The 8,762-nt window shown below is 35.0% G+C and overlaps 2 long non-coding RNA genes across 2 annotated transcripts; one reads left to right on the top strand and one right to left on the bottom strand.

Annotated features, from left to right (window-relative positions):
- The first annotated feature begins 3,847 nt into the window (after positions 1–3,847).
- LOC134672701 (uncharacterized) lies at positions 3,848–5,907 on the top strand. The gene is made up of 3 exons (XR_010099375.1): positions 3,848–4,341; positions 4,727–4,854; positions 5,793–5,907. It is a non-coding gene; the product is annotated as an uncharacterized LOC134672701 (long non-coding RNA).
- Positions 5,722–7,476, bottom strand: LOC134672700 (uncharacterized). The gene is made up of 3 exons (XR_010099374.1): positions 7,106–7,476; positions 6,784–7,008; positions 5,722–5,944 (listed from the first exon to the last, which is right to left on the bottom strand). It is a non-coding gene; the product is annotated as an uncharacterized LOC134672700 (long non-coding RNA).
- Positions 7,477–8,762: the final 1,286 nt, after the last annotated feature.

An 8,762-nucleotide genomic window follows, 5' to 3' on the forward strand; every position in this document is an offset into this window, starting at 1 on the left:
TATGTACCGCTTATTTGGTTACAACTTTTACCATATTTTCAATATATTACTTATCAATACGTCAGTATTATATAGCGGGGTTAAGTGTTTTCGAAATTATAAATTACTCGGACTGTAAATAAGTAGGAATGATACTTTTACTGGTAGTTACCGACCCGCCGACCTGGCCGGGGTTACAATCGCTGTCGCTTCGACAACGAAAAGCATTATGTCTCTATATCACTCTTCCATATTAGCGCGACAGTGACAGTTGCATTCCGATCGCTACGGAGCGTAAGCGATTGGCATCTTGGCTACGCGGCCCGTTTCGTATTCCGGATCCCGTTTCTGGATTTGGGTCCGTGCCGGATACTGGAACCGTGCCGGGTGCATACCTGATTTGTGCCGGATGAGTTCCGGATCCATGCTGGATTCGTACCGGATCCGTCCCAGACTGGTGCCGGATCCGTGCCGGATTGGTACCGGATCTGTGCCGGATTGATACCGCATGTATATCATTTGCCGGATTCGTGCCGGATCTGAACCGGATGCGTGCCGGATTGGTATCGGATCAGTGCCGGATCCCGAATTTGTTCTAGATTCCGTTTCTGTACCAGTTCTAGAATTTTCCCGTTTCGAAAAGCCTGTGTTCCGGATCCGTACCGGGATACGGATCTGTTTTGGATTTAAGATCTGTTTTAAACGTCCCGCATTCTACCCGGAAGCAGTAACGTAAATTAAATAAATAAATAAAACAGTCGAATTTAGCTTAATAAGAACAATTTATATTTGTCTATTATTAACAATCCAAAGATTTAGAACTCTTCCATTGCTGGTGTTGTTTTCGAGTTCCAGACTATGGACCATGAGGTAAAAACATCCAGGCGGCGCTTGAAAACTCCTGAGCGTGGCCGAAAATCGAAATCTGATGATGGACAAGAACGTCGAAGCCGAAGTCGCAACCGCCGCCAGTCCCCGGGGAACAACAGGCGGAGTCGCAACCGTCGAAGCCGCAGCAGCGGCAGACACGGCCGAGGCAATGAGAGATGGCTTCGAAGATCAACACGGAAGGTCAACGGCCAGGATCGCTTTCACGTGGAAGCCGCACAGGACAGGAACGGATGGCTTGTATATCTTTGTCGTCTTCAGTTGTAGATTTTAATAGATGTCGTTTATTGCTTAAACTGCGAATATTTTGGTACAGTACCTTAAAGTTATTTGTATTGACGAAAGTTGTCTCGAGGTACGGGTTCACAGATTATGGGGGTGGAATCGTTGTCCAGGCAATGCTGTGGTGTCCTGTAGTTCGCTCAAGTTAGTTGTATGGGGCTCGTTAGCCTAATTCATAAGTTTTGATCTTGGTTGTTTCCTCTTTTGGCAAAATGTGACGTTAACGCTGGTAAAGGAAAGACTAAGTTACGTTTCTTCAGTATTTGTTCATAATTTAGTAGGTATATAAAAAGAAAAAAAAAACAACAATAACGATCGATGCGCTATACGCTATACACCGATATTAGTACCAGCTGTAAGGATCATTATTTATTAATAGCTTATATTTTGATCATTCTTACTTTTGGTTATGATTAATTTATAAAAGAGTATCAATTGACTCATACTTGTCACTGGTTCCCGCCATGTTGAATTATTATAAAAGGCGGGTACCTCAGTGACAAGTGGCCAGTTCGAGTACGGACAAGTTAGAGTGAAGACGTCTTGAATAATTTATTGTAAATTGATTGTTATTATGTTCGTAACAAATGAATAAAGTTAAAATATTGGTACAAGTAATAGTTTTCATCATCAACCCGGTAATAGTCCAACAACTCAGAAGTTGGATCCAACAAAAATCGATAGGATTTTTGTCCACGCCGCACGAACGTAAGGTTTTCTTTTCTTTTTCGTTTGTATCAGTAAGTAAACTATGTTTACCGGAAAGTGTATTTAATTATGGTAAGTCAGTTCTTTATATTTCTTTTTTTTAATCCCTTTTACTTTAAATAAAATTGGTTTGATAACCTACCGTCAACGTCATATACTGTATATATCATTAAAGATAATCATGATGATTTGCTCAATTTTGGTATGTGTATGTGTAGAAAGAACGTACGAACGGATGACGGGTAATCTCGCTTATAATAAAAATATGGAATATAAAATCTACAGTTGTCATTTAAGCGTTTCTGAATATTACATATGAGTTAGTGAAAATCAGATCAAATGTCATTATAATGCTTCTATCTTATCAAACTCAATTGTATGATGGTGTACCACATCGATTATATCAAACTAAGGACTCATTATTTAGTTTTATTGCGAAGCAAGATAGCATAGTACAACTGTAGTAACGGACTACAGTAGGATATTGTTTTATGTACATTAAGATTTACGATCTGCTGCACCTTTTGAGGTCAGTTTGCGTTTCTAAAAATTGTATGAATACACTGGCTTTGTAACCGTGAAACCGATGAGTAAACTAAAAATAAAATCTTGCCAATTGAATACCTCTGAAGTAAACCCCTGATACGTTTGTATTAGCAATGCCTCTAGTACGAAGTTTTTAAACGCGATTTGCGTCAGTGTATAACTTAGTATTGTTACGAATGCATCTAAGAGATTGCTTTTATTAAAATGTTGGGCATTATAATATATGACCTTTCGGAACTCCACTTTAAAATTATTCTGATCACTATGTAAGTTTATTCATAATATTGCGATTCCATGCGCACAATAACGACAAGATTGATACATTATTTAAAAGAAAATGACGTGTCGATCTAAGTTCAAATTGGAAACCATAATGCAGGGTTACGTTATGTAACTTGTGTACCTAGTGCTATTAGCTATTAATGTTTTTTTTAACCTAGTGGTTTTATGCTGATGTCGGTTTTCATTCAGCGACGCTGCCCAACGCAGCATTACTTATAAAAGCCTCGATGAAGCTAAATGACTAGAACACGTGTTTATAATTATCTCCCTCTTGTATGGAAATACAACACCTCTATGACATGTTGGATGTTAAACGTAATAATAGTATGAATCAGAGTTGGGCACTTATAATTGCAATCTGTGATTAAACTAAAATAAAGCTTAGTCAAATGATTTCATAAGGAGTAAAGTAGCGGTCGTAAAACGAACCTTATTTTAACTGTATCAACTAAAACATTAGTTTCAATAACCATGATAACCATTTTTCTCGAATAATTAAAATAATTTCAAACCCGTGATCGATGATAAAATCATAAGTGTGTCATATCGAATTCAAGCTAATTGATAAACTCATAATAAATTTACAAAATAAGCTGCCGTTGTTAAAACTAACGTTACGATTCTCATTTTTTCTAATTTAACTAATTTTGCCCAACTCTGGTATGGACATACCTACATCTATATTAAATCTCCATGTTATGGAGCGTATGTCGTTTGTTGAATATACGAGTAGTAACTCGTTAACGAATGTACTTATGTAATATGATCTTATTGTGTTTCTATTGCACACTCCTCAAGATACGTAACTCGTAACTTTGTGCGCTGAGCATTAAAGTATTTTTTGTGTCAATTTACACATACTAGATATCGTGGACTTGAATCTCAATGGATTCAATTTGATAACCGGTCACCTTTTGTTTAGACTGTATAACTGTATGTCATCACGCCTAAATTCTATGACTAACGAATGTAATCAGTTTCATCATAACAACCTTGTAAGGGCCAGTAATTTTGGCACGAGTACTTAATCAATGTATATAAATCTATGTGTTACCATGATGATCATGGAGAAATAAGAGGTCGATGGGAAATCGATATGCTTAACTATTTGATATAATATTTGATTGCGAGTTACGCATACTTTAAACATTTACAGCCGTATTCATAAACAGTTAGAGCATTGATCATCAGTTGCTGATAACCGGATGTCACAAAACGTGATTCATAAACACTTTTTAGCGCTAAACAGTTGATCATCTCTTTATTAAATCCTCGGAAAGTTACGGAGCCGAGGACCCTTCTTTATCTGTTTATTATCTGCTATTTTACAAGATGGCGGTCACAAAACAGCTGATTTTGGCAAGAGTCACAAGAGCAAGAGGAAAGAGTACGTTTTGGTTAAAATTCCAAATGTGAATGAAAAACAACTTGAATATGTGCAATTAATTACGTATTAGATATCTGGATATAGTACGAAAATGGCGCGAAACCTAAATATCCCGTTTTTTATAAGTTGTTTATGTGATTTTGTGTATGGTGATTTTCGTTTAACCAAAATATCGATGGCAACAGAATTCTATGATCGCGTAGTCGGAAAAATGCATCATAAACGGAGCTAGTTCCTCCCTCACAGCTATTAGGCGTTTGGAGAAATAGGTAAACCCTCAGATTCACTTAAATCTATGGCGGCCAGCTTCATTGCGCGCCATACAATCGCATTTAATTTTCGAAACCAAGTTTGGCTTGGCAAGTAATATTAGAGCGTTCTATTTATTAATTTAAGATCAGGGTGTTCGCATTTCGCAAACTTAAATTCAATTGAATTTCTGGCGCACATTTATACCTACCTATATAATATTATAGACCCTGTAAGAGTACATCAATCTCGTTCATAGTTTGCTATTGAATAACTTACCATTATACCTAATGAGATCATAATATTTACTACAGTTAACTTGTTTTATAGACATATTTAAACAACTGTGTTTAATAAATATCACAGGTAAGTAGGCACTACTTAAAAGTATCAACTTATTTACAGGTAAAAGAAGTGTGCACTCTGTCAGTCTGATAAAGTAATGAAAAATCTGAAGAAGTCACCGGTATATGCAGTCATTGCATAAGCAGTTTGCTCAATATTGGCTTTGAGCATAACGATTTGGCCTCCAGGTAAAAATATTGCATTAAATTATAGTCACCATCATGTTATCAATAATTAGTTGACGTAAGCTGAACTTCATAGAATGAAAGTTTCATTTATGTCAACTAATTATTCAGTATAGTTATCCAGGTTGGATTCTATACCTACCTGTTCTTGACGCTCAGGTTTCCAGTGCTCCCAAAAATGCACTGTTGGCTATTTGTAACTCCGCTAGTTGCCTGTAGGCTGCAGTGCTTAATATCAGATGGGCAGCACTAAACTTGTCTTGTCATTGTCTGGTATTAAAAAATACCTTTTAATTTTATTCTACATAAGAACCATTAATTACCAATATTATTTTTGAACTTCTTTGAACTAGGTACATAGCATGTACCTATGAATATCTACTTTATAAAAATTGTACACTTTCATTAGAACAATATTGCAAACACATGAAAATCATAAATATGTGCAAAATAGGGTCCTACTTTCCTTTTAGTTTCCTTTTTAGAACTCTCAAAATGATTTGCTATTTATGGAATTTATATGAACATTTATTTTCTAATAATAATCTGGTGTTTTCTTTTATGCATGGTATGGTGTGACATAATTTATTTTAAGTACAGGAAACTGTCTAGATACATTTAATAGGATATGTCTAGATACATTTAAGATTTTATTGCATTGTAATGAGAAAAATGGAATTTTGAGTATTTCAATATAGATACAGTCGCCTCCAATAATATGTTACTCTTCGAAGGCAGCAAAAATGTGACATGCTCTTATGGGCCTTTGTCGTGTAACATATTATTGCAGGTGACTGTACATCATTAATAACAATTGTACAAACCTTAACAAGTCAAAAAATATATTTAAGTAGTAAAATAAAACACCAATTAAATTAGAACAATTTTATTACTTCAACCTAAATCAAGGTTTCCATTTTGATGTTTTTTTTTTCTTTTAGGTTTCTTGCTGATTTCCTGCTGGGACTTGCAGTGTACGGAGTCAGTTACACTTCTCCGACCAATATTCACAGCTGTTCGCAGGCCACAGCTTTTCTTCCAAAGCCTGGAGTTATTCAACAGTAACAGTGGCTAAAGATGGTACTTTCAGGATCTGAAAAGATGCAATAATTTGAATAAAAGTATTTTTGTATTCAACAATTTTCTTAAATTTTTAGCTTATGATGTAGTTATGGTAAACTAAGTATCATTTGAAGCTATAGACAGAGATCAATATGACTTCATTCATTACCTATTAGGTACTATAATATGATATCATTGTACATTGACCTTGCAAACTCTCTGGAATAGATGTCCAAACTGTCTGATGAGATATAGATTAGCCAACTTAATTATAACCAACTGTACGCAGAAAACATCTTATTTTTAATCAGCAGGTACACAGTTATTTAAATACTGCCTAATTTGTGAACCATCCTTCCCCGTAGTAAGTAGGTTGGCTAGGTGGCAGAGTATAATAACCATTGCATTGTTCCATGCATAAATAGCATTACAAAATTATTACTAACAAAAGTTGCACCTACAAGTAAACTCGCGACACAATGGCTTGTTACAATAAAACATCACTTGTACATATAATTATCATTTGGTTCCATTGTATGGTTAAGAAATATAATACCTATATTAGGTAGGTATGCATAATTTTAAACAAATACACCAAGCTCCACAAAGCACGGATAGATTTACCAAATTTATAAGTTTTATAACCTTTAAATAATGTCAAAGCTGTCAATGCAAGTGTCATTGTTAACACGTTCAGATACAACATTTTATGTAGTTACCTATGTCTATAATATATTATAAATAGATGGTCATGCCCAAAATTTGAACTGTACCTAGAGTTATCATCAAAATCGCTGCAGACTTTTCTTGGTCTAACTCTAAACACTGCAGGTATGAGGTAAACAAGAAAGTATAGGACATTGTTCATACCTGATTTAGTGAGTTTGAATGGACCTTGGTTTTGTTGACCCGTTGTGAATTTCTGCCGCAACCAGAATAAATTAGTGTGAACTCATGAACCATTATTCAATGGTTCTTCTTGCGGAGGCGACTGGAGGCCTGGTACGGTATCTGGCTTCGACTTCTTCTTTTCGCTAATTATGCACTTCGGCTAGAACCCCACTTCTTTCGACTCCATTCCACATAATATTGAAACTAAAAGCAATAAGAGATAGGTATATCAACATTGCAGTGACCTCATATTATTACTTATTGCTGTATAGGATACTTGTCTGTAAACGTAGTTACTTACCAAGTTTTATAAAATTACCGGCCATGCAGCAATCTTTGTTTATTTTTGTGGCACAGAAGCTATTTTAATATGAGATAATTCCGAAAATTAGTCAAAATAGTAAATCAACTTTTTCATGATATTACGATTGGCCGCTAGTGCTGCTGTCAAACTTTTTTTTTAAATTAATGTTCAGCCATATTTTTGTCTATGATGTGCCAAGATGCCAACATAACGCGTCTAATCTGCTTATTAGTTAAGAAGCCCCTAATAAACGTTTATAAATCATGGTTCTTATCAACGGCTTATTAAGCCTAAACAGTGGATTAGCTAATAAGCTGATCATTCCTCATTTAAGGATTTTTTATGAATACGGCTGTTAGAAACTCATTTACCCCTTTATTTATAGGATGTGAATATTTTGAATGACGTTAAAGTAAAATCATATTCATAATTGCAGTGTTTTATCTGACAGTAACGGTTGCTACATTTTATTATTTTCGTTTGTTTCTGTAATAGTAGTAAATCATACTTACCTAAATGAAAAAAACAAAGGACCTTAATTGGAATAATAGTGTATTCTGTGGATATCTCTGAAGTTGCGTGTAGTATTGTAAAAGTGTAAAGTTGTAACATTTACGCTTACGCGTAATATGTAGAGCCATATGTAGAGTCATATGTAGAGTCATATGTAGTCATATGTAGTCATATGTAGAGTCATATGTAGAGTCATATGTAGAGACATATGTAGAGTCATATGTAGAGTCATATGTAGAGTCATATGTAGAGTCATATGTAGACGCGTAATATGTAGAGCCATATGTAGAGTCATATGTAGAGTCATATGTAGTCATATGTAGTCATATGTAGAGTCATATGTAGAGTCATATGTAGAGTCATATGTAGAGTCATATGTAGAGTCATATGTAGAGTCATATGTAGAGTCATATGTAGAGTCATATGTAGAGTCATATGTAGAGTCATATGTAGAGTCATATGTAGAGTCATATGTAGAGTCATATGTAGAGTCATATGTAGAGTCATATGTAGAGTCATATGTAGAGTCATATGTAGAGTCATATGTAGAGTCATATGTAGAGTCATATGTAGAGTATATGTAGAGTCATATGTAGAGTCATATGTAGAGTCATATGTAGAGTCATATGTAGAGTCATATGTAGAGTCATATGTAGAGTCATATGTAGAGTCATATGTAGAGTCATATGTAGAGTCATATGTAGAGTCATATGTAGAGTCATATGTAGAGTCATATGTAGAGTCATATGTAGTCAGAGCTATACATAGCTATACGTTGAGTGGTTTTCATATAAAGAATCGATGACGTATGTGCAGACGCTAGTATCAGTAGATAGGAAGCGCCATGATAATCGATGTGTTTGTGTAGGTATACACAATATGTAACGCACGTGGATGGACGCCAAGCCAAATCTAACCTACTTTAAGATCTCACATTTTTTTTAAATAACAGCAATTGTTATAGGTATCCAATAAAGCAAAGAAATAGAGTTTAATACTTGTTTATAATGTTATTTTGTTCCTATAAATACATATTTGGATTTTGCATAGAACTTGGCACTCATTTAAATCTCCATTCTTTTTGCGGCGAACCCCACAGCCAAGCATAATTTTTGTATTGAACTTGGCTCTCCTTTTTTAC

Source organism: Cydia fagiglandana, chromosome 17 (assembly GCF_963556715.1).
Source record: "Cydia fagiglandana chromosome 17, ilCydFagi1.1, whole genome shotgun sequence".
Lineage (NCBI taxonomy): Eukaryota > Metazoa > Arthropoda > Insecta > Lepidoptera > Tortricidae > Cydia > Cydia fagiglandana.